The 23,906-nt window shown below is 51.4% G+C and overlaps 1 pseudogene; it reads right to left on the bottom strand.

Moving 5' to 3' along the window:
* Positions 1 to 1,082: 1,082 nt before the first annotated feature.
* On the bottom strand, positions 1,083 to 23,146 carry LOC112892504 (annotated as a pseudogene).
* Between the last annotated feature and the right edge of the window lie 760 nt (positions 23,147 to 23,906).

Raw genomic sequence — 23,906 nt, 5'->3', positions numbered from 1 at the left:
GGCCGCGGGCGCAGGCGGCGGGAGGGCCGCGGGAGCAGGGGCGGCGGCGGGGGAGGGGCCGCGTCGGGGGGCGCGGGCAGGGGCGCCGCGGCGGAGGGGCCGCGTCGGGGGCGCGGGCAGGGGCGCCGCGGCGGAGGGGCGGAGCAGGGGCGCCGCGGGGGAGGGGCCGCGGCGGGGGAGGGGCGGCGGGGGAGGCGCCGCGGCGGGGGGTGGGCGGAGCAGGGGCGGCGCGGGCGCAGGCGGCGTCGGGGGGCGCGGGCAGGGGCGCCGCGTCGGGGGGTGGGCGGAGCAGGGGCGCCGCGGGGGGAGGAGCAGGAGCGGGCGGCGGAGGAGCGGGCGGCGGCGCGCGGGGGGAGGACCAGGGGGCCGGCGGAGAGAGGGGGCGGCGGCGGCGAGGGGAGGACCAGGGGGCCGGCGGAGAGAGGGGGCGGCGGCGCGGCGAGGGGAGGACCAGGGGGCCGGCGGCGCGGGGGGGTCGGGGGGAGAGAGGGGGCGGCGGCGCGGCGAGGGGAGGAGCAGGGGGCCGGCGGTGCGGGGGGGTGGGGGGGAGCAGGGACGGGGCCAGCGCCGGGAATCGCGAGCCGCTAGTGGCATTAGAGAGCTCGTTGGCTCTAAAGAATAGAGCCATCTAAACGAACGACAGCCACTCTATTAGAGATCCGTTCGGTACCCTCTCTCTAAAATTTAGATGTTTCTAGCTTTTAGATGGGGAACCGAACGGACCCTTATTCATCTTCCCGAACATAGATAGGAGCCCCCGCTCGGCTGCTCCCTTATACAGTTGTATACATCGTGCTGTTCTCTAGTCCATGCAACTATATTTGGTCATGGATCACATGATTCAACAAACCCTGACTCAATCCGTTTGAAACCTCCCAACCCGATCTGACTAATATGGGCAAAATTAGATTATACCATTAAAAGGACCCATCTTTAGAGGTATACCATTGAAAGATTCAATTATAGAGATATACCATTAAGAGATGACAGTTCTTGGTTGCTTACCATTTCTGTCAACTCCATGTTAAATGTGACCACTGTATCCTTGCTAAGAAAAGGATTATATGGCCACGGATGGTTTCTCAGCAAGCAGGCGAGGAAGCTCCGACTGCTCCTGCCGCTGCAACCTCTACCTCCATAGCAGCAGGAGTAGGAGTAGCCTGCGCGACAAGGGTCTGGACAGGGACCTTGACCAAGTCTCTGCGAATGTTGATATCTGAGACATATTGACCGACGCAGTACATGCCGATGGTGATAAGGGTGAGGCCGCCGGTGCTGGTGGTGAGGAAATGCAGCGGTGACGAGGCCACCGCGCTGAAGGTGGCCGTGAGGGATGCGAGTTGGCCGTTGCGGCCAACACTGAAAGCGGTCTCGACGAGCAGCCCCGTCATGCACTAGATGGCGAAGTTCTCGCAGCTGTTCTTGAAGAGGGAGTAGGCGCCGAATCCCCCCTTGTCCAGGAGGTAGCGGGCGCGGTGGACATGGCTAGGGTTGGAGGCGGCCAGAGTGTAGGTCCCTCCGCACACCTTGGCGAGGAAGACGGCGTAGTGGAAAAGGTAGAGGCTGCCGCTGGCGCCTAGCAAAAAGCAGTAGTCAAGGCAGGACATAACGCCCCCTCATATCATTGTGCCAAGTGGCCACATCGCTGGCAGGTGGTTGCCGCTGCCGGCGAGGAGGAGCTCAAGATGAAGAATCTAGGAAGGTGCCGGGGGAGCGCGCTGCCAGGGAGACGCGCTGTGCGGTCCCTGCACTTTCACGCAGGGATGAGTTGACAGGAGTCCGTTTGGGGCCGGCTGCTGCCCGTTTGTGTGTTGATACGTTTTTGGTGGAAGGGTAAAATTGGAACTTCCTAATGCTGTATTGGCAAAAAAAAGAATGAAACTAATGGTGATGGCAACGGAAGAAAACAGAATGGTAAATGCCTGTAACATTCAATCTTTTGATGATATATCTATAGTTGAATCTTTTAATGGTATATATCTTAAAAATATGTTCTTTTAGTGATATGTATCCAATTTTGCCACTAATAAATGGGGTCGGACTCGGTCGAAATCTAAAACCTGCTATAAAAATTGATCGTGCACAGATCAATTTTTTTTATCCGGAACTGACTTAATTTGACCTGACTCAAAATTTACACATAAAAGATCGGGTTTTACTCAATCCGACCGAAACCCAACCCAACACGACCATGTGTCTGGACGGTCTCGGATCAAAAAATCCAACCCGATAATGGGTCAGGTTGGGTTTGGGTCAAAGAAAAAAATAATGATTTTTTACCTCGCCTGACCTGATAAATGATTAGATTAGATGGAACCGCAACACCATTAGACATAGGTAACACTTGCTGATAAAATATTCAATTATAGAAGAAGAAAATGTTCTAATAAATGAAGAAAAACATATGATATTTGGATATCAAATATTATAATCTCTTTGATCCAATATCTTCATTCCCTTGTCCCAAACCCACTCCCTCTAACCTTCTTTATTTCTCCACCCATACATCCGTGCAAGGATACGGCCACCGTTCTTTCACTGTCCAGTATGACCATAACACTAGCATGTCTCGCCCTCAGGGACGAAAGTAGGAAAGTGAAAATCCTGAAAGAAAAAAATAGATTGAAAAAAATGAAGAAAGTGAAATCTAAATTAGGGGAAGTTTTTTTCGAACCAAACTCGCGATTCTCGTTTGCAGTCAATATATTCCTATTTTCATATGTGGGAAGTTCTCTTTTCTCCAGCAACACATGACATGGCTTATAGCTTGTATTCAACAAAGCTCGCTTCAACACCAAAGCGCTCAAGTCTCCTTTATATAGACATATAATAGTGCATACCTCACGTTTCTATCACTATAAAAAATGGTTCGCAGAAACGTTCCATTTTTTTAGAGGCGCTCCAAAAGATAATTCACTCCTACAAATAGAGCGGAGTTAACGGTAGCAATTCATCCGAAATATATTTTTAGAGGCGGTTGATGGCGTCATCCACCCCTAAAAATAACCACATTTCTAGGAGCGGATGATAGCATGACCCGCACCTATAAATAGTCCCACGGAAAAAAAATTCATAACTTTTTCATATGATCTTGGATGAAATCAAACTTTATATCAAAATTGTAGAGATTGATGAGACATACAATTTTGTAGTTGATAACTTTTCGTTTAAGGTAATTTAATAGTGCAAAAACTTATTATAAGTTGTCTAATAGTTATGACTATATAGTATTTCATACAACTCAAGTCATACTTATATATACTGAAATATACTTGGCATATTTTTTTATCTACAGTTCACAATAATTATAGTGCAGAAGTTTCACTTTTTTTATTTATTTTGCTATATATAAAGATTTAAATGTATTTTCAGAATAAAGTAGAAAAATATTTTTAGAGGCGAGTGGTCACCCCTTGAAACATTTGTTTCACATTTAAATGAATTACCCGCTCCTAGAAACGGATTGTCGCTCGCTCCTATAAATTAATTTTAATTTTAAAGTTAATATAAAAGAATAGCATACTCATAGAGTCACAAATGACTACGTAGTATGGTGGAGAGTAGATCTAGGCAGTAACCTGAAAGTTTCGGATTGGGTTGGGTTTTAGAAATTTAGGGTGTTCAAGATTGCTACCCGAAATTTGCTCAAAAAAATAAGAACCTGAAAATACGGGTGCCGAAAATTCGGATTCGGATTCGGATATTCCCGAATTACCTGGTGAGAATCTATGAGATAGTCTATGTGCATACATTTGCATCCAGAATTTGTACCATCGTTTCATGAATCAAGAAGAAATTAAAAGCATAAATTGTCAATAGTAACCAAAGCTGCGCAAAGTCAACAATCATACAAAACAAAGGTAGGAGATTTCACATCGCATGCATCAAACAGGCTAAAAGGCCTCAAGCATTCGTGAAGAGCACAGCACTAGCATTAAAAACAGTCTGCAGATCGACACCTAAAGAAATCCAAGATCCAACCTGCCTTCAATGGGCACCTGGTGCAGCATCACATCGTGGACTTGCAGTGTAACAGCCCAGCCCGTGTCGCTGTTGGCAAAGAATTGGCCCAGCGCGCGTGCTAGCAGCAGCCAAGGGACCTTTAGTCCCGTATTGCCCAGGTAAGATGAGCTAGATTAACTTAAATAGATAGTCTGAGGAAACTAGTTTTAATTTTGGTTGCAACTTTTTGCACGAAACGAGAATGAAAATGCAAGAGAGTTAATTATCAGATGTGGTCCATTCAACATGTAAAGTAGATTTTAACCATTTTCTTAGACTGAGGTCTGTGGAGGGTGAGAGGTAGGTGGCTGCTCTAGGGTTTCTCATCGTGGGCTAGGAGAATTGGAAGAATTGGAATAGGGCTTGGCTGATACTGGATTAGCAAATGTTGGGTAGGTATTAAAAAAATTGTACCTTGTTGGCTGTAACATTTTCTCTTTTTTATTTTGTTGTTTTCAACTTTTTTGATCTTTTTATTTTCTGCGCCCCTAGAAATCGATTTCTAGGGGCGGGTCATGCTGTGACCCGCTGAAAGGATCTTCGATGCTGCCTAGAAAAGGGTGAATAGACGGTTCTGAAATTTTACATAAAAACTTGTAGCGGAATTAGTAATTTACGAAATCTTCGGAGATTTCTCTGCAACTTCCGGAGTTTCGTAGAAATCTTCGGAGTCTCCAGAAATAACACAAACTATACAACACGCCTATGGAAATCACAATCAAAAGTAGATCGATGAATTACCATACACCGGTAAGTTGTTTCCAAGGTATTTCACTAGAAGCTTGCATCTCTAATCTTCTCAAGTGATAGATCGAGATAAACCTAGAAAGAAGCTAGTACAAGCAATAAGGAGTGAAATTAACGAATCAAGAACAAGTGACACAAGAATTTGTTTACCGAAGTTCGGATCCCTTCACGGGTTTCTACATCTCTGTTGGGTGCTTCCAAAGAAGTCAGGTTGTGCTCAACCCTTTCCCCACTTCACTTCTTAATTTCTTCCCTTGCGGAGGTGAAATTGAAGCCTTCACAAACTTCCCACGGCACACCACAAGCTTGGATGCTCACCGGGCGACACCTAGCCATCTAGGAGGCTTGATCTCCAAGAGTAACAAATGCTTCAATGATCTATTGCTATGAACTCAAGTGCTCCAGAATGGATTTGCTCACTTTCACTTAATTTTCCTTCCCAATCTCTCTCTCAACCCCAACTCACTTTTCTTCTCAAATCTCTTGCAAATTTAGAGTGAGGAGAGCTTCTTAGGGCTGTGTATAAGTGTATTTCGTATGTGGAACCAACAACAACAAATGGGAGGGAGTGAGGGGTATAAATACCCATCCTCCAAAAACTAACCATTGGACTGTTAAGTTCCGGAATCTTCGGAAAATCTCCGGAGACTCCGGACCCAAAAACTAACTGTTATGTTCAAAATAGGTCTGGAGATTCTGCAAAAATATCCGGAATCTTCGGATAAAGTTAGCATTTGTATTTTCTCGAAAATCTTCGGAATCTCCGAAACTTTCGAAGTTTCCACAAAATTCTTTGGAGTTTCCGCAGGTCCACCACACAACTTAGGTAACCTAAGAGAAAGCACCGTAACTTTTTACTCTGGATTCCGAATTCGATGATCTTGGACTCTATGGAAAGATTATTCAGAGGACTACCCATTCCAACTAAAATCAATGTCCAAGATCAAACAGTGCAAGTGTTGTAACAAGTGTTTCTCTCATGTTAGCACTTGAAATGTTAGGTTTGAGCACCGAAACATAAGGAAAGCTATCACGTCGCATCACTCTTGATAGTAAGGCATTACCTATACTCAAGATAAAATAATAAATGCAATATAAACATCTTGAGCTTGAATATCTTTACCATACCGTTTTTCTTCGGTATCGTACTTTGAGGGTTTGCAAGCATTTCCTTCATCTCTTTCTTGAGCATTATCTTTCTTGAGCTAGTGCCTTGAGGTTCTTCACCATATATGATCGATAATCAACTTGACATCCTCAAAACAACTAAATCAAAATGGTTCAACAATAATTGATGTTTAGCAACTTGTGACTATGCATGGTCTTGATTGGTCCATAAATGCTACCACTAACTTGCTTTTTCACCTTAGCATGGGTTCATCAGTGCCAAGCTCTTTGCTTGCCTTCTCCCTCGCTTAGTACCTCGTAGCCAAGTTCTTACTAACCCTTAACCATCTTGCCATCTTAAATTACATATAGCCTTGCACCACAATATGTATTCACTGAATTCCATTTGTTCAACTTTGTGATCAAGCAACCAAGAATCTTTATTTCTATTGAATATTAAGTGTTAGTGTTTTACCGGCTGCCCACTGAGGGATATGCCCAAGGTGGTAAGTTTTGGTGAGGAGACACCGAGATCAGGAACTCGAAGGTGCAAAGAACACAGGATGTAGACAGGTTCGTGCCGCGAGGCGCGCAATACCCTACGTCCTGTACGCTGGTTTGTATTCCTTTTAGTGTAGGATGATCTGATGATCTTGTTTTGAGAGGGTTCCTGCCCTCCCTTATATATCCGGGAGGTCAAGGTTACAAGAATCCTAACCGATATCAGCCAAGAAATCGTACCAGAACATATCTCGGATAGATTCCTTCCGTATCGGTTAGTTTTATCTCTTATTTAAATGGGATAAATAAGAGATAAACGAGATGAACAAGAGATAAGACTGACTTAATCTCTTAAACCTCTTTAAACTACGTTATGTACACAGTCCCGTGGCACCGGGTCTGATAAGCCCCCGAGCTCTTCGTAGCTGAGTACTGCAGGCTTATCGAGTACCTTTTGAAGTAGTCTTCGGCTTCTATGAAGCTCCGTCTTGAAGTCCTTCTTCGAGTACTTACTTAGCTGCATCTAAGCTATGAGGTGCTCATGCCCCGAATTTTATCCTTGATATGTTGTGCGATTGAAAAATCGCACTCCATATGGAGTAGCCCCCGAGCCTTAGGTTGAATCGGAGAATCAGGCTGAGGGTCACATTAGTCTGTCATCCTCCTTACTTTTTAAATAAATTTGAAAAATAAGTAGTCGATGTCACGTATCCTGCAGCCCCCAAGCCTTGAATACAAATCTCTCAAATTTGGAAATAAGGATCCAAAAGTCGTGGCATGCAATGAAAAAATGTTCCCATGTGAAACAATTGGAGCGATGGTACAAGTGATGGAAATTAGATTTCTAGAATTCGAAAAACCCCTTTTTTCGGGACAATAGACCCAGAAAAAATGATTAATCGAATCATGTATCCAAAAATCCACCAAATGACCTCTCGGCTTTCGAATATTCTCTTTGACGATTCGTTCCCCTTCGGAACAGTAAATCTGAATCCAGCCGACGGTTATTTAACCCCGCGGTAACTTGGGGGTAAAATCCGTGCTTCCAATCTGCAATTCGTCAAGAAATCCCCCAAGCAAAACAGCGATCTGCCTTCATCCTCTTGAAGAGCCCCAATCCTCCCGCAATCTCCCCACCCCTCTCCCCGCAGCCCCTGAGCAACTCGTGGCGAGCGGATCCAGAGATGGCGCCCAAGAGATCAGAGAAGGATGGGAAGAAGAAGGAGGCGCAGCCGCCAACCGGGGAGTGGACACACAGTAAGTGCTCCCTCAACGAACTCAATGGGCTTGTTTCTGAGGGACTGCTCCAAGACAAGAATCTTATCAATTGGCGCCCCTCATTCCGCGAACCATTCCCCATGGAAAGTGTTGACGAAATCGTCACATTTTACCATTTTTCTGAATGGAGTCTGGCCCTCCCCTCTTGCTCCTTTTTCCGTGGCCTTCTTTACTATTACGGGCTTGAGCTCAATCATCTCAACCCGAACTCTATTTGACACATCTCAATTTTTATCCATTTCTATGAAGCCTTCCTCAGAATCGAACCCCACTGGGATCTTTTCCGTTTCCTCTTCCGAGTCAAACCTCAACCCACCACCAAGAATCCATCCGTTGTAGGGGGTGATGGCATCCAACTGCGACAGTAGGCCGGCGACAAGTACCTCTCATACAAATTCCCCACCAATATTCCCGGGTGGAAAAATCATTGGTTCTATATCGAAAATCATGCCCCCCAACTCCCAGAAAAAACAAATAATCCACCTATTGTGAGGCCGGAGTGGAATATTGAGCTTTCCAAGGGGGACATGGATCAAGTCGAGGAACTGAGAGAGATCATAGAAGCTAATAAGCTGATGGGAGTGATCGGCGCATCCGTTATGTTCTCCTTCTTCAAGCGCCGAGTCCAGCCGATACAACAGCGCCACAAACTTGGATTCGAGTACACGGGTGCTGAAGATCCATCTCGCATGTGCGCAGAGGAGCTGTCAGACGATGCCGCACTCCTCCGAGTCAAGCGGGTGCTGCTGGACGTGGACGCCGTCCCCTACATCCCAGGATTGTTTTCCGCGCGAAATCCTCTGAAACCGGTGAGTATTCGACTACTTTTTGTTGGAAACAAACTCTGCTCTGCCGCTACTAACTGAAAACCTTCTGCAAGGGCACACAGAGCTGTACCGCAGCTACCCGCCGCAACCCGACGTCCCTTGGCCATACCACCTCCTCCCTAGCGCCGCTGTCGAAGCAAAGAGGGCTCGGATAGCCCAGGCTCTGCACAGCAGCGAGTCCACGGAGGACGGGAGCCCCCTGGCAGAGAAGGAAGCCGAGGGGGAGGCGAGGAGGAACAACTCCCCCGGACCAGCTGTGGAGTTGACCGAAACTCTGCCTCAGGTCCCGCAGGGGCGTCACGTGAAGCGCAAGCGGAAAGCACAAGTAGTCGAGTCTTCCAGGTATGAACTTGCTGCCCTTGTTGAATCACCAAACATCAATATGATTGCACGCTGATAGTATCCAGTTGTAGTCCTTCCGCTTCTCCACCCAGGGCCGAGCTCGAAGAAGTGGGAACAGAACCAGCATCAGCTGCAACTGTGACCATTGCCGTGGTGGGCACCGCGCCATCAGCTGGTGTGACCCCGTCGCCGGCGACGAGCACCCCGCGACGGGCCATACGAGTGAAGAAGGCTGTTATGAAGAAGTCGACTCTGTAAGTTTGCATCTTGTAGCATAGTAAACATTCTGCTTTTTTCGACCTGTGTGATGATATAACTGAATCGGCTTTGTTAGGTCTACAAGCGTCGCTCCACCCAAGTCGAAACCGGCCTTGACGACTCCAGCCCCCGAGGCATCAGCCCCAAGGGTGGCCCCGACCACGGAGCCAGCCATGACTACCCCAGTTCCCGAGCCATCAGCCCCAGACGAGGCGACACCCACAGAACCAGCCCGCCGAGTCAGACGCGGCGCTGCCCGACTTGCCGCCTCCCGAGCTCCAACAAGGCGAAGCCAGAGCTGGTGGTGAGGAACAAGTCGAGGCCCTTGATGCCGCTCCTGCAGATGGCACAGGTAAGCGTCTAACCGCCCCGGGCTGGCTGCTAAGACCCCAGGCATTATGTGCTGAATGCCTCCTATCTTGCAGGTGCCGAACAATCGCCTCCTGAAGAAGCCGCGGAGGCCTCGACCCCTAGGCAGCTGCTAATGACCGGGCCCGGGTACCAGAACCTCATCCCCACGGAACTGGTTGATGATCCACTGCTGACGGCCAGCAATAAAAAGACCTTCAAGCAGGCATACAAGGAACTATACGACTATGCCATGGTAAGTCGTGACAACTCCTCTGCTTGTAGTCGTTGTCGAACGGCTTGTTTTTAATCTCACCTCCTGTGCCGAACGTGATCACTCAATCAGAGAAGAAATCCGAGAAGTTGAAAGCCGTTGTGAGTGGTCACCGGGAGCTTACTGCCAAAGACAAGCGCATATCCGAGGAGATAACGAAGAACTGCTATCTTCAGAGGGAGCTCGACATGCTGAAACATGAACGGACTCGAGAAACATGGCTCCTCAAGAATGACCTGCGAAACCTCGAGAAAGCCAACTCCGAGCTCCAAAAACAACTCGAGGAACAACAAACAGCGCACCAGGAGCAGCTCAAAGAGCAGAAGAAAGCGTACTAAGGTAAGCCCTTGCTTCCCTTGAGTACTTTCCCTTAACGGGTTTCTTTGGACACTGAAAATATCTTCACCGCAGAGCTTAGAAAAATCTTAAAATACAAAGAAGAGCTACTTACTGACGTGAAGAATATGCTGTATCGCCGTACAGATGACATCAAGAGGCTGCAGAAGGTAGTCGCCGATACTGAAGAATAGATCACCGACTGCCTTCGACAAATCAAGACGCTGGGCGAGGAGAAAGGACGGTGGGAGAAGGAACTGGAAATTCTTAGGGAAGCCGCCCAGACGCTCGTGGATATGATGGATCCAGCAGAAAGGGGAGAAGCAGACAAGCAGCCCTTGCTGGATTGACTTCGCGGGACGCCCGAAAGAGTCATGAATTTCCTTACGGAGGCCCCCGTCGCATGCGCCAGCCATGCCCTGGCATTTGTAAAGTCCTTTTGGCCAGAAGCTTCATTGGGAATGTTCGCACAGGGAGTGGCTACGGAGTGCACGGAAGAGCAATTCCACGAGTATCTTCAAGAAGCCCAACCTGTAGCAGAACAGATAGTATAAAGTGTACTGCAAGATTAGGGTGTAAAGAACAAGTACTCATTGTCATGTGTATATATGTTATTTGATGTCTCTACTTGTATGTGCCTTAGCTGAATTGTCATCCAGTCTTAGAGGCTAAGTAGTAGACACTACCCCGGGTGCACTGACCCTGGAAGTAGTCGTAGTAGCTCCGAGTAGGAACCCAACTAACAAGTTAGCCTTAACCCGAGCGGGTAGGTCTAACCTGTTAGGAAAGAACACGAGCATCATCGCGAAATTGCCATGTTTATGGCCGAGAAAACGAAACTACCCCGAGTGCACTGACTCTGGGTGTAGTCGAGATCGCTCCTCATGTGAGCGCGTCCAACAAGTCAGGCATAAACCAATCGAACGGATCAAATTTGTTGGGAAAGAACGCGAGCATCGTCGCGCAACTGCCACGCTTCTAGCAGGGAGTCGAGATTGCCCCGAGTGTGGTGACTCTGGGTGTAGTCAATATAGCTCCGTACGCGAGCCCATCCAACAAGTTAGGTATAGACCAATCGAACGGATCGATCTTGTTGGAAAAGATGTGATCATCATCACAAACGACCATCTAAGGTCATGGCGAGAAGTCGATAAAGCAAGGACGTGGCCGTAGCCTCCGTCAATCTTGTGACAAGAAGTTGATTTATATAAAACATGCTCGTGGCCGTAGCCTCCGTATGTTCACAGAGAAATTTACAATCCGAATCTTGTGGCGCGAGGCCTCCAAATTGATTTGGAAGAAAAAGACCACCTGAGCGCCCGGAGATCAGCCATCTTCGAACACTTTCTCATGGGTAGAACTTGCACAGGTTTTGAATGTTCCAAGAGTTCGGAACATCTTGGCCCTCAGGATATTGTAGTCGATATGATCCCGGTCTTGTAACCTGCTTGACGACGAACGGGCCCTCCCACCTTGAGTTGAGCTTGTGGAGGCCAGACTCGTCTTGGGTGCGACGTAGGACCAAGTCACCGATACTGAATGATTGTTCCTTCACGTTGCGATCGTGATATCGCCGAATCCCCTGCAGGTATCGGGCTGACTGAACAAGAGCGGTGCAACGAGCTTCTTCGACAGAATCAAGCTCTAACTGCCTCACTTCGTCCGCCTCGCCTTCATCATACATTTCGACCCGTGGGGATTTCCACATGATGTCAACTGGCAGGATAGCTTCAGAGCCGTAGACGAGGAAGAACGGAGTTTGTCCTGTGGCTTTGGACGGCTGAGTCCGGAGCCCCTAGATGATATGTGGCAACTCATGTATCCACTTTCCTCCTTTCTTGCTGTTTTCATCATAAAATCTTTTCTTGAGACCTTCAATTATCATGCCATTCGCCCGTTCGACCTGACCATTGGCCCTTGGGTGTGCAACAGAGACATATTTGACCTCGATGTACGCATTTTCACAGAACTCCCAGAACTGGTTAGCCGTGAAGTTTGATTCCAGGTCCGTGATGATGGTATTTGGGAAGCCAAAGCGATGCAAGATATCAGAGATGAAATCAACAACCCAATCTGGTGTGAGCTTGGCTATCGGCTTGTACTCGATCCACTTGGTGAACTTGTCGATAGCCACCAAGACATGGGTGAAACCGCCTGGCGCCGTCGTGAAGGGCCCAATCATATCTAGGCTCCAACAAGCAAACGGCCAAGATGGCGGTATGGTGATGGGACTGTGAGCCGGGACATGTTATTGCTTTCCAAAGAATTGGCAGTTTTTGCATCTCCTCACAAGGTCTTCAGCATCGGATACTGCAGTGGGCCACCAGAAACCAGCTCTGTATGCTTTTCCTACCAGCATTCTTGAAGCCGCGTGGTTGCCGCAAACGCCCTCATGTATCTCCCGTAATATGTCGTAGCCGTCTTCTTTTGTGACGCACTTCATGAGCACCCCGGACCGTGTGCCGTGCCGATAGAGCTTGCTGTCGATCAAGACGAAACCCTTGCTTCTGCGCATGACACGAGCTGCCTCTGCGCTTCTTGCGTCCACCCCAGCCGGAAGTTTTTGATCCCAAATGAAGTCGATATAAGCCTCTCTCCAGTCCTCCCTGAGCATCATAACCTCCCGATCAGGCTGTTGAAGGCCATCATTAGTGGTTACCTGCGGTGAGGACTTAATGGATGGCTGTTTTAGCTCCTGGACGAAAACTCCCGCTGGAGCCTATGCACAGGTGGATCCTAGCTTGGAGAGCATGTCGGCACCAACGTTATGCTCCCATACCACATGATGAACCTCCAGGCTGGAAAACTTATTCTCCAGCTTGCGTACTTTCTGTACATAGGCATCCATCGTCTCCTTGTTGCAGTCCCACTCTTTGTTGACTTGCTGAACCACAAGAAGAGAATCATCATACACAAGTAGTCGCTTGATCCCTAGTGATATCGCCAAACGGAGCCCGTGAAGCAAGGCTTCATACTCGGCTTCATTGTTGGATACCTCCCAAAGGATCTGAAGGACATACTTCAACTGTTCGCCCCGTGGAGAAATAAACAGGACTCCAGTGCCACCGCCATCGAGCTTGAGAGATCCATCTAAGTACATTTTCCAATGCTCTGGCTTGTCGACTAGAGTTGGAATTTGATTTTCTCTCCACTCAGCCATAAAATCGACTAGAGCTTGAGACTTAATTGCAGTGCGTGGCTTGAAGTCGATAGACAAAGCCCCCAGTTCCACTGCCCACTTTGATATACGCCCTGTGGCATCTTGATTATGAAGAATATCCGTCAAAGGGAAATCCGTAATCATAGAGATGTTGTACTCGTCAAAATAATAGCGCAGCTTTCTTGATGCAATTAGGATTGCATATAAAAGTTTCTAAACTGCCGGGTATCGTATTTTGGATTCGGAGAGTACTTCGCTGACGAAATATACAGGCCACTGCACTCCAAGTGCATGGCCTTCCTCGCCTCGCTCGACTACAATAGCACTGCTGACAACATGAGTTGTTGCCGCGATGTAAAGTAGTAGATCTTCCCCCGGCAATGGTGCTGTAAGGGTCGACGGAGACTGAAGGTGATGTTTCAGATCTTGCAGAGCCCGCTCAGCCTTCTCCGTCCATTGGAACTTATCTTGGCATTTCAGGAGCTTGAAGAAGGGTAGTCGTCTCTCCCCGAGTAAGGAGATGAACCAGTTCAGTGCTGCCATGCATCCTGTTAGCTTCTGCACATCTTTGATTGTAGCTGGAGCCCCCATATCAGTGATGGCCGTGATCTTCAAAGGATTGTCTTCAATTCCCCGGTTGCTGACAATGAAACCGAGCAATTTTCCTGATGGCACTCCAAAAACGCATTTGGTTGCGTTGAGCTTCCATCAAAATCTGCGCAGCCTGCTGAACGTTTCTTTCAAGTCTGCAATCAAGTCATCGGAATTCCTGGTCTTGATGACCACTTCATCCACGTAGGCTTCAATGTTCCGATGCAGCTGATCAGCAAAGCACATCTGGATCGCGCGCTGATAGGTTGCTCCTGCATTTTTCAACCCGAAGGACATAGTTTTGTAAGCATATGTCCCATACGGGGTGATAAACGCGGTCTTGATTTGATCGTCCTCCTTGAGCGCAATCTGGTGATAACCTGAATAACAATCAAGGAAACAGAGCAGAACGCAACCTGCCGTCGAGTCGACGACTTGATCAATGCGCGGTAGCCCGAAGTGATCCTTCTGGCAATGCTTGTTGAGATCGGTGTAATCAACACACATCCCCCATTCATTATTCTTTTTTCATACAAGGACGGAATTAGCTACCCACTCTGGATGGATTAGTTTTTTAATAAATCCAGCTGCGAGGAGTTTAGCTATCTCCCGTTTGATTGCCTCACGCTTGTTGTGGGCAAACCTTCACAGGCGTTGCTTTTTGGACATGGCCTGTGGGTGTATATTCAAACTATGCTCGATCAGCTCCTTAGGCACCCCTAGCATGTCCGCTGGTTTCCACGTGAATATGTCTTGGTAAACCCGAAGGAAGCTGACGAGCGCGAGTTTCTATTTTTTCACCTAAGCCCGCGCCGATGACGGCGGTCTTAGATGAGTCAGCCTCCTGGAGCTGGATCATCTTGAGGGCCACGTTGTCAGTCGACTGAATGCTCGACTTGCTGGCCTTCTTCGAAGGGATCTCCAGCCCGGACTGGGAGAGCTGCTGTGCGGCCGAGAGTACTTCCCCTGAAGCATCTAGCACACGAGTAGTCGAAGCATACTGGATGGCCTCCTGATTGCAATCGTACGACTTCTTCAAGTCGCCTCGGAGAGTGAGTACTCCACTGAGTCCTAGCATCTTGAGAAGCAGATAAACATAATGTGGCACTGCCATGAATTTGGCGAGTGCCGGGCGACCCAATATGGCATAATAAGAGGATTCGAAGTTAGCTACTTCGAATTTAATGAACTCGGTGCGGTAGTTCTCCCTCGTGCCGAAGGTGACTGGAAGAACTACCGTACCAAGCGGGTGCGCCGCGTTACCTGGGATGATTCCATAGAAGGGGGACTTGCTTGGAACCAGCATGTCCGCGAAGTCCAGACCCATCTTCCTCAGAGTGCTGGCGAAGATGAGGTTGAGACCACTCCCATCATCGATGAGCACCTTGGTGAGCCTGACTTCTGCCACCACTAGATCCAGGACCAGGGGGAACTTACCGGGCTCGGAGAAGCTCGTCCACTTATCATCGCGGGAGAACGAGATGGGGACCTCCGACCAACGGAGTGGTTGTGGTACCGCCGGCTCGATGGACATGATCTCCTGGAGAAGCAGCTTCTGGTTCCGCCTGGAGCCGAAGTCACCGTCGCCCCCGAAGATGACGTTGACGGTCTTCGAGGCATCCTGGAACTTCACGTTGCGCCCTTGGTCCTCTTGGTCATCATCCTCGGGTTCCTTGTCCGCCAGCTTCTTGTTCTTCTTGCCACCACCGGAGTTGTGAATGTCCTCCTGAGGTGGTAACAGTCGATAGCCGCGTGATTGGATTCTGGATGCCACAGGCACTTCTTCTGCAGGAGCTTCTCAAACTCCTCCTGCGTTGTCGACTTCTTGCCCCGTGAAGGACGATCCACGGCCGCGATGAGATCACCTGGCTTGCATTTTCGGGGTGGACCCGAATAGTCTCGTTGGCCTTTGTCATTGCGGTTGTCATTTTGGCGCCTCAGATTGCTATCTTGGCGCCGCGAGAACCGCTCCCGCATCTTTTCCTCCTGTTCGGACCAGTCGTGCATCATATCATGAAGGCCCGCAATAGTTTTCGGCCTGTTCCGCCCGAAATCTCTATAGATGCCCGGGTCGGTGATGCCGTTGTAGAAACAGTCGATGATGTCGTCCTCCGAGATGTTCGCGATGGTAGCGCAAACATCGAAGAAGCGACATGTGTAGGACCGCAGAAGCTCGTTACGTTCCTGTTTGCACTGAGCAAGATCGTGACGAGCACCTGCGCGAGCGATCGCCCCCTGGAAATTGTCGATGAAGACCTTCTTGAGCCGCTCCCAGGAGTCGATCGAGTTGTTCCTGAGGCTCTCAAGCCAAGTGAGCGGCGCTGGGTCCAAAGCCATCGGGAAGTAGACGACCTTGGTGATGTTGGAACCCCCTGCGACTTCAATGGCCGTAGAGTAGTAGCGCAGCCATTGCTGAGAAGCTTGCTTGCCGTCGTACTTGGTGATGCCGATCAGCTTGAAGCCCTTAGGGTACTTGTAGCTGCTAAACCGCGCAGAAAAAGCTGGGAAGCGGTCGCTGCAGTCAGTACCTTCGGTCTCGACTTCTTCGCGTACCTTGCGCCTGGAGATGATCACGGACCGCGCATCACGGCCTTCATTGATGTGCTGACCAGTGGCGGACGCAGGAAAAAAATTGAGGGGGTGCTAGTGGACAAAAATTAAGTTCATTTAAAATGGTATATATAGTGGCAAACAATGGAAAAACACAATATACCTGTGTTTCACTAAGTTGCTATCATTAAGTAGTAGTAATATGAGTAGTGGGCAATGCCATTCTCCTTTTATTCATGGCTTGAAAGCGTTCCATTATCATCCGATCATCAAGGCTTTGAAATATTTTCCGCTCGGTGTAGCATATCATCAAGTCATTGAACCACTCATTTGAAACTCTGTTTCTTAAATCAGTCTTGATAATATTCATCGCTGAAAAGATTCTTTCAACTGATTCTGTTGCCACTAGTAGAATCAATGTTAGCTCAATGAGACGATAGACCAATGGGAAAGTCCTATTTTTTCCTGTTTCAACCATCTTCTCAGCTAGTTTTGCAACGTCACCACATCCATGAAACTCTACACTTCTCCTGATATTGAGAATAAAGGTTTGAAGCTGATTTCTTAATAACAAATGATCAGCCATGGTGAAGTCATCAGCATAAATCTCGGCAAGTCGAACTAGCTTGTCTACATCAAACTTCGAGAAAGAATTCCTTGGATCAAGGCAAGACATGCATACCAGTAATTTAGAAGAACATTCATTGAATCGATGGTTCATCTCGGATGTAATAGCATCAATAGCAGCAATAAAAATCTCAACATGATAATAATGAAAGTGTGTCACTGTATGATTCCTGCGTGCAGATTTACCTCTAACTGGTATGAGCTCTTCCATGTCTGGCACTGTAATAGCATTTGTTTCACAAAAGCTTTTGACTCTTTGGAACAATGGCATCCACCCATTGTCTCTCATGTCTTGCAAGCGCATTTTGGCATCTTCAAGCAAACCTATTGCTTCAACAATATCTTGATCACTCCTTTGCAAAGCAAGTGATAACTCATTGGTAACGCCCAACAAGTCTATCATGAAATGCATGATGAAGACAAATTCAAAGCTTTCCATTTTTTGTATCAAACCTGATGCTTCACCATGATTTGACGTACCTGAAGCATCTTGACTCACAATCTCTAACACTTCTATCACTGCTTCCCACATCTGATAGATACGCAACAAGGTTTTAAGATGGGAGCCCCATCTAGTATTTGAAGGTCTGGCTAGACTCATCTCTTGATGTTGACCTGTTCCAGTCGTGGCATTGCCACTCTCCAATTTCTGTAACAACACATCTTGTTGCTTAGCTAGTAATGCATCCATTCTCTTGCAAGATGAACTCATCGAGTTCACTATCAAAGGGATTTGATTGAAAAAATCAGAAACTGATCTACTAGAACTTGCAACTGTCACAACCACCAATGGCAACTGATGAGCAAAGCAATGAATATAAAAGGCATACAGACTTTCATCTCGAATGAGCTTTTGTGGGCCATTAAACTCTCCTCTCATATTTGAGGCTCCATCATAACCCTGCCCACGTATCTTACAAACTGATAATCTGCTTCCAAGCATATCAAACAAAGCTTCCTTCAATGCTGTTGATGCACAACTTTTGATATGCTTAATGCTAAGAAACTATTCAAAAACCTTTCCTTGATAATTTACAAACCTGCATGTGAAATTTTCCAAGTTAAAACAACAACACTGCCTAGTTAAGTGAATAAAGAAGTAAACACATAAGGCATTACATGATTACCTTAAGATCACAGCCATCTGCTCTTTTATTCATACATCTCGTGACTCATCAATAAGGACCGAGAAATTTTTATCTTCAATCTCATCAAGAATCACCTTCGTGACCTCTTGTGCACAAGCTTTTACAAGATCCTTTTGAATCCTAGGAGAAGTCATCACACAATGCAAGGGAGCTTTATCAAATGCTTTCTTCACTTTCTCATTTCTATTTTTGTACCACTCAACTAACTCCTTGAAATTTCCCTTATTCATAGAAGTGGATGATTCATCATGTGCTCTGAAAGATTGCACCTAAAGTCCTCACAATTTCCCCTTGCAATATTATGAGAACTATTAGGTCCACCAACATGTTTTTCTAAATTTTCTAGACCCTTCCTCCAATTGGAATAACCTATTTTTGTGAAGACTTCACTACCAAATTTTTAAGGCCTTCCTGGTTTTTTGAAGAGAAAACTGTCGGAGGAATTCTCCAGCCGGGTGGCGGAAAGCACCCGCCTAATCCTAGTTAAGGATGGGTTTGGAGGAGACTTAGGAGCGCTCGATCGGTGGACAGATGAACACAGGAAGGACACGAAGATTTAGAGTGGTTCGGGCCGCCAGAGCGTAATACCCTACGTCCACTTTGGTGTTGTATTGGCTGCGTGAGCCTGAATGGAAAGCAGCATAAGCTTGTGTGTGCAACCTGGAACTTGGGACTTCTAACGAGTACACTCTCCCTTTTATAGTTCAAGGGGAGTGCTTACACTGTGCGGGACCCCGACAGGTGGGCCCGGCCAACAGGGGTCGTTCTACGAGAGATAAGGAGGTCTTCTCCTCGAGCTCCTCTCCGTAGTCCTCTCTATCGAGAAGTTGATGTGCGTATCCACAGCCAGGATATGGCCGTGTACAGCCTTGTCTTGTACAGTGTCCGGTGGCAGCGTTGCCCAACAGTGAAGCCGTGCTGTCACTGTTGGGATGGAACCTCTCGTCAGGCGGTGAAGCAGTGCTGACCCGTCGCGCATGCACTGTTACAGCGCACGCCGTGGCTCGCCTATTACAGGCCATCATCACGCGCGCAGCGCCGTGACGGGACAGCACACAGCCCGCGCACTGTGCACGGTGATACGACGCGCCGCCTTCAGATCAGACGGGCTTACCGTGGTGTCAGCTTACCTGCCCCGTGTGTCAGTGGCAGGCCGCACCTTTTGACTTTGGCGCGCCCGACTCAGCTACCGCATTAAATGATGGTAGGTGGGGAGGCGCCCCGCAAGGGGCCTCGGGCCGCAGGCACGCGGCGGGGCCAGCCCCGCTCCTCCCGCTGGGCAACATATGGCGGCACCGGACCCCTTCCCGGGGGAAGGGGGGCCCGGGGCCCCCGAGGCCGGTCGGAGTGGGCTGGCCTGTGATGGTCCGTTCATCACACGTGGCGGCCCCGGACCTCCCAGTGGAGGCCGGGTCCGCAGGGGCTACCCGAGAGCTCTCCCGCCCACCTGGGTGTGCAGAGACCCCGGGCCTCATGGGGCTCGGGGGAGGGTCCGGAGACCGCGGTCCCAGCTGTCAGGCCCTGGAGGCCGTATGCCACGTGGCCCAGAGGCGAGGAGGAGCATGGATTATGAGAAGCCTAATACCTGGACACCCTAGCGGGAGGTACCCCTATCTGTATGTACCGACAGAGGCCCCCGGGCCCACCTTGGTAGAGGGATGAACCCGCAGGTGGGGCCAAATCCCAGCACCGCGCCGGGTGGACAGCTCGTTCCCGCCGGGCAAGGGCATGGATGTCCTTTCGCCCGTAGCGGGATCCCCGAGGGGCCCGTCCTCCGCGCGCACCGTGCGCGTCAGACGGTTCAGATTCTTGTCTTATTCGAGCCCGTCGCGCGGCTCGGGCGATTCGAATTCTGCCCTTCCCACGACCCTCCAGCACCCACGCCAATGACTGGTGGGCCCGAGCCCACTGGTCATAGAGTGTGAGGGAAGGGGAAGGCGGCGCTGGCGACCGCTCGACTTCTCCTCGGTCGCCGCAGGACGCTAAGGTGGGAGCAGCCTTTTGCATAAAAGGTATGCGCCGAAGGGAACGGCTACCTTTTCGCTCTTGCCAACAACAGACGCCGTAGCGCCCCTTCGTCTCCGCATCCCTTCTCACGATCGGCTTCCTTGTGCCCGGCTCTTCAATCTTCCTTGCTCCTCCGCAATCCACCCCAAAAATCATCATGGCCTCGCTTCCTTTCCCGCGCCGCTTCCAGAGCCAGGAACAGTTGGACGCGGTGTGGCGCCTTCTGGGGTGGACCGCGCCGGCGAACGCCGGGAAGGTCAGGGCCGGTGAGATTCCCCTCCGCGACCTTGCCGCGGGGGAGTTCGTCCTCTTCAATTCGTACATTATGTGCGGGTTGGTTCCTCCGATCTCCTCCTTCTTCCTCCTGCTCCTAGAGGAGTTTGGCCTCCAACTTCATCATCTCACCCCTCACTCCGTTCTCCTCGCGGCGGTCTTCGCCCACTTCATGGAGATGTTCGTGGGGGTGCGCCCCTGCACCACCATCTTCAAACACTTCTACTCCCTGGTTGGGACCGGGAAGAAGCGCGGTGAGATCGGCGCGTATTACTTCCAGCTCCGGCACGGGATGGCGGGCGCCTACATCGCCGCCTTCTCCAGCTCCAAGTGGGAGGACTGGCGTGAAGGCTGGGTCATCGCGGTAACCGACCCCCACGACCGCCTGGGACTGCCGGAAGGGGGTCCCCAGAGCGATCGGGGCACGTGGAAGGCCAGGCCAACAATACCGGTGGAGCTCGACCCGGTATTGAGCCGGATCAAGAAGCTGGCTAGGAGCGGCCTGACCTCCATGATGGTGCTGGGCGACTTCCTGAAGCGGCGAATCGCCCCCCTGCAGCAGCGGTCCCGGATGGCCTACGTATACACGGGGCTAAACGACTGCTGCAGGATCGCGCGCGGGCCCGGCGGCGACTTCACCAGGGTGGAGCTGGAGGCGGCGATCCGGGCGATGACCGGCGAGGCGTTCGTTCCAGAGTCCCTGGTCCTCCCGAGCGGAGTGAAGGCCCTGTGCGAGGACCAGGCACTGCGGTCATCGGTCCTGGCATCGATGCCGACCCTGGACGAGGGCGGCCTGGCGGTCCGGCAACTGGGGGGCGATCCCAACCGCGGGCTCCAGATCCCTGGCACTACGCCGGACCGCCAGCAACGTTCCAGCGACAGTCCCGGGGGGGCCGGGACCCAGAGGTCCAGCCCCCAGCGGGAAAGGGAAAGAGAAGGCGCCGGTGCCAGAACACTGGCAGAAGGGCCACGCCGGGGCTGCCCCGGCAGAAGGACGCGGTGAGGCCCAGGAGCCAGCACCGGCCCGGAGCTGCCAACCCGAAGGGAGCAAATCCCGGAGGCTCCAGCGAGGCGATGGCTCCTTGGTCGGGGAGCCGGCGCCCAAGCGCCAGAAGACCGCGGAAGCGGAGGAGCTGAGCAGGGCTGCACCTCCTCCACCGCAACACCGGCCTGCCCCGAGACAACAGACTCCTCCGCCTCCACCGCCAGAACGGCGGGAAGAGACACCACCACCACCGTCCGAGATCAGGCCACAGTCCCCGTCGCCGTCGCCCGAAGCTTCGAAGGGCGAGGACCCCCACCAGTCCGGGGGGTCCTCGACAGGGAGGAAGCTCCCCCGAGCGGCACGGTGCAGGTGGGAGTGGTATGACTACGCGTAAGCATCCTCCCCAGAGTTTTTTCACTATCCCTCTTGGATTCTGGTCCTTAACTATACCGGTGTTTCGGCAGGCCGCAATCCCCAGACGTACCAACTGGGGGAGCCGGCCCCCAGCCAGCGCCGGGAGGCCCGACGCCGCCCCCAGCAGGGCCCCCGCCTGAGACAGCTCCAGAAACCTCCGGACCCGCGGGCCCGGAGCCAGAGGCCGCCTCACCGCCACAACCCGAAGTCGCCCCCCAAGAGGAGGACACCAGGTCCGCTGCAACGACCGAGGCGCCGGCGACAGCGCCGGGAGTCGAGGTCGGGCTCTCTCCCGCTGAGCTAGCAGCAGAGGGGGCCGCTGCCACGGTGGAGGCTGCGGCGCCAGAGGCAGCGGAGGCGGTGGAGGTCGCAGCTCCGGAGGTGGCTGCGCCGGAGGCAACAGAGGCGGCGGCACCGGAAGTTGCCGAAGTTGCCAGCAGCGCCGCCCCTCCGGCAGAGGAGGAGGAACCGGAGGTGGTGTTGGGAAGGCGCCGCCTCCCGAGCACAGCGGAGGTCCCGCTCCCCCGGCTCATAGCCAAATGCCAGCAAGCTCAACAGGAGCTAGAGGCTGGCATGCGCCGGGAGTGGGAGAAGCTGGAGGCGGAGCGCCAGCGGCTCTTCGACTGGGAGGTCCGCCTGGGGGACCGCATCAACACCGTCTCCGCCCGCTACGCCGAGGAGCGCGCCAAACTCGTGGCGGAGCGCGAGCTCCTGCGGAAGGAGTTGGAGCAGGCGCGCATCCGAGAGGCAGCAGCGCGCCAGCGGGAGTTGGCGGCCACACGGCGGGAAGCAGAGGCTCTCCAGGGGCTGATTGCCGTGGAGAGGCTGAAGGAGGCGGCGGCGAGCAGGGAGCGGGCCGCTCGGGAGCTGGCAGACGTGGCGAGGGAGGCGTTTGCCACGGCCGAGGCGCAACAGGCCACCCTCGCGGATCAGGCGGTGGCGGCAGCAAAGAAAGAAGAAGAGCTGGCCACCCGAGAAGCAGAGGAGGTGGCCCGGCTGTAGGGGCTCCAGAAGCGGGAAGAGGCGGTGGAGGAGGAGCTGGCAGCCGGGAACCGGAGGCTCCAGGAATGCGAGGCCGCGCTCCAGGAGAGGGAGGCCAAGGTGGAGGGACTCTTGGCAGAGCAGCGAGCCGGCACCGGCCAGTTGACAAGATGGGTCAACGCGGTGAACCCTCTACTAGAGGAGCTCGGAGCCGACCCCATCCGAGTGCCGGAGTCCCCTTCTCCGTTTGGTGCCGCACTCCAACTGCTGGACACCACCGCCAGGCGGCTCCAGGACGCGGAGGTCGGGATGCAGGACCTCCTGGAGACGGAGGGGCGAATAGTTGCTCGGGAAGTGGCTGAATACATCCTCACCAGCTTCCGGAGCCATGACCCCTCCATCCAGCTGACTCCAGTTTTGGTCGGACCCATCCGGGCAACGGCGGCCGCCGCGCGGGAAGGAGTCCTGGAGGCAGCGGGAATGGTTGCATCATGCCTCCGGCGCTGTCCTGAACCTGCAGAAGGTGGGAGCGCCTCCGGACCGCCAGAGCAATAGTGCCAGTATCTTTTTAGTTATCTCTTTTGTAATATAACTTCTGTTATTATAAGATAACTTTATATTGTTGTGCACATTTTCATTAACGCGTTTAAGTATTCCATATGTCTACTTTTTTGCGAAAAACTTAGCTGTTTTCCTGGTTGCCGATCTGCAAAGTGCCAAAGTGCTTTTGGGCACACCGAGGTCCCGTGGCCCCCTGGGAGGTAGTCGCGATAGGATGGGACTAGCTGCCATAAAACCGAGGTCCTGCACACGACTTAGGATCGACGTTTAGTAGACGTCCCCACGGGTTCTCAGTCTGGCCAGCAAAGGCCGCCTAAGTTGCGTAGCAAGCCTGAGCACTAGGACCTACATTCAAGGATTAAAAAGGGGTCCCGGTCCCTTGGTACATGGTTCGAGGTACGACGGCGCTCACCCTAGGAGGGCAGGGCGTGTAGGCTTAGGGTACGGAACCAGGCTAAGCGGCTACACAACCCTGGACCCCAGCAAAGGGCGAGCGCGTCTCCCTGAAGCCGTTCACAGGGGTCCGGTTCCTTTCTTCCTGTGAAACAGAGGTCCGAGGCAGAGACGTTGCGTAGCAACTTAGAGGAGG

The sequence above is a fragment of the Panicum hallii genome, chromosome 5 (assembly GCF_002211085.1).
Source record: "Panicum hallii strain FIL2 chromosome 5, PHallii_v3.1, whole genome shotgun sequence".
In the NCBI taxonomy this organism is placed as follows: Eukaryota; Viridiplantae; Streptophyta; class Magnoliopsida; order Poales; family Poaceae; genus Panicum; species Panicum hallii.
The sequence above is the reverse complement of the archived record's forward strand: the minus strand, read 5'-3'. Positions and strand labels throughout refer to the sequence as shown.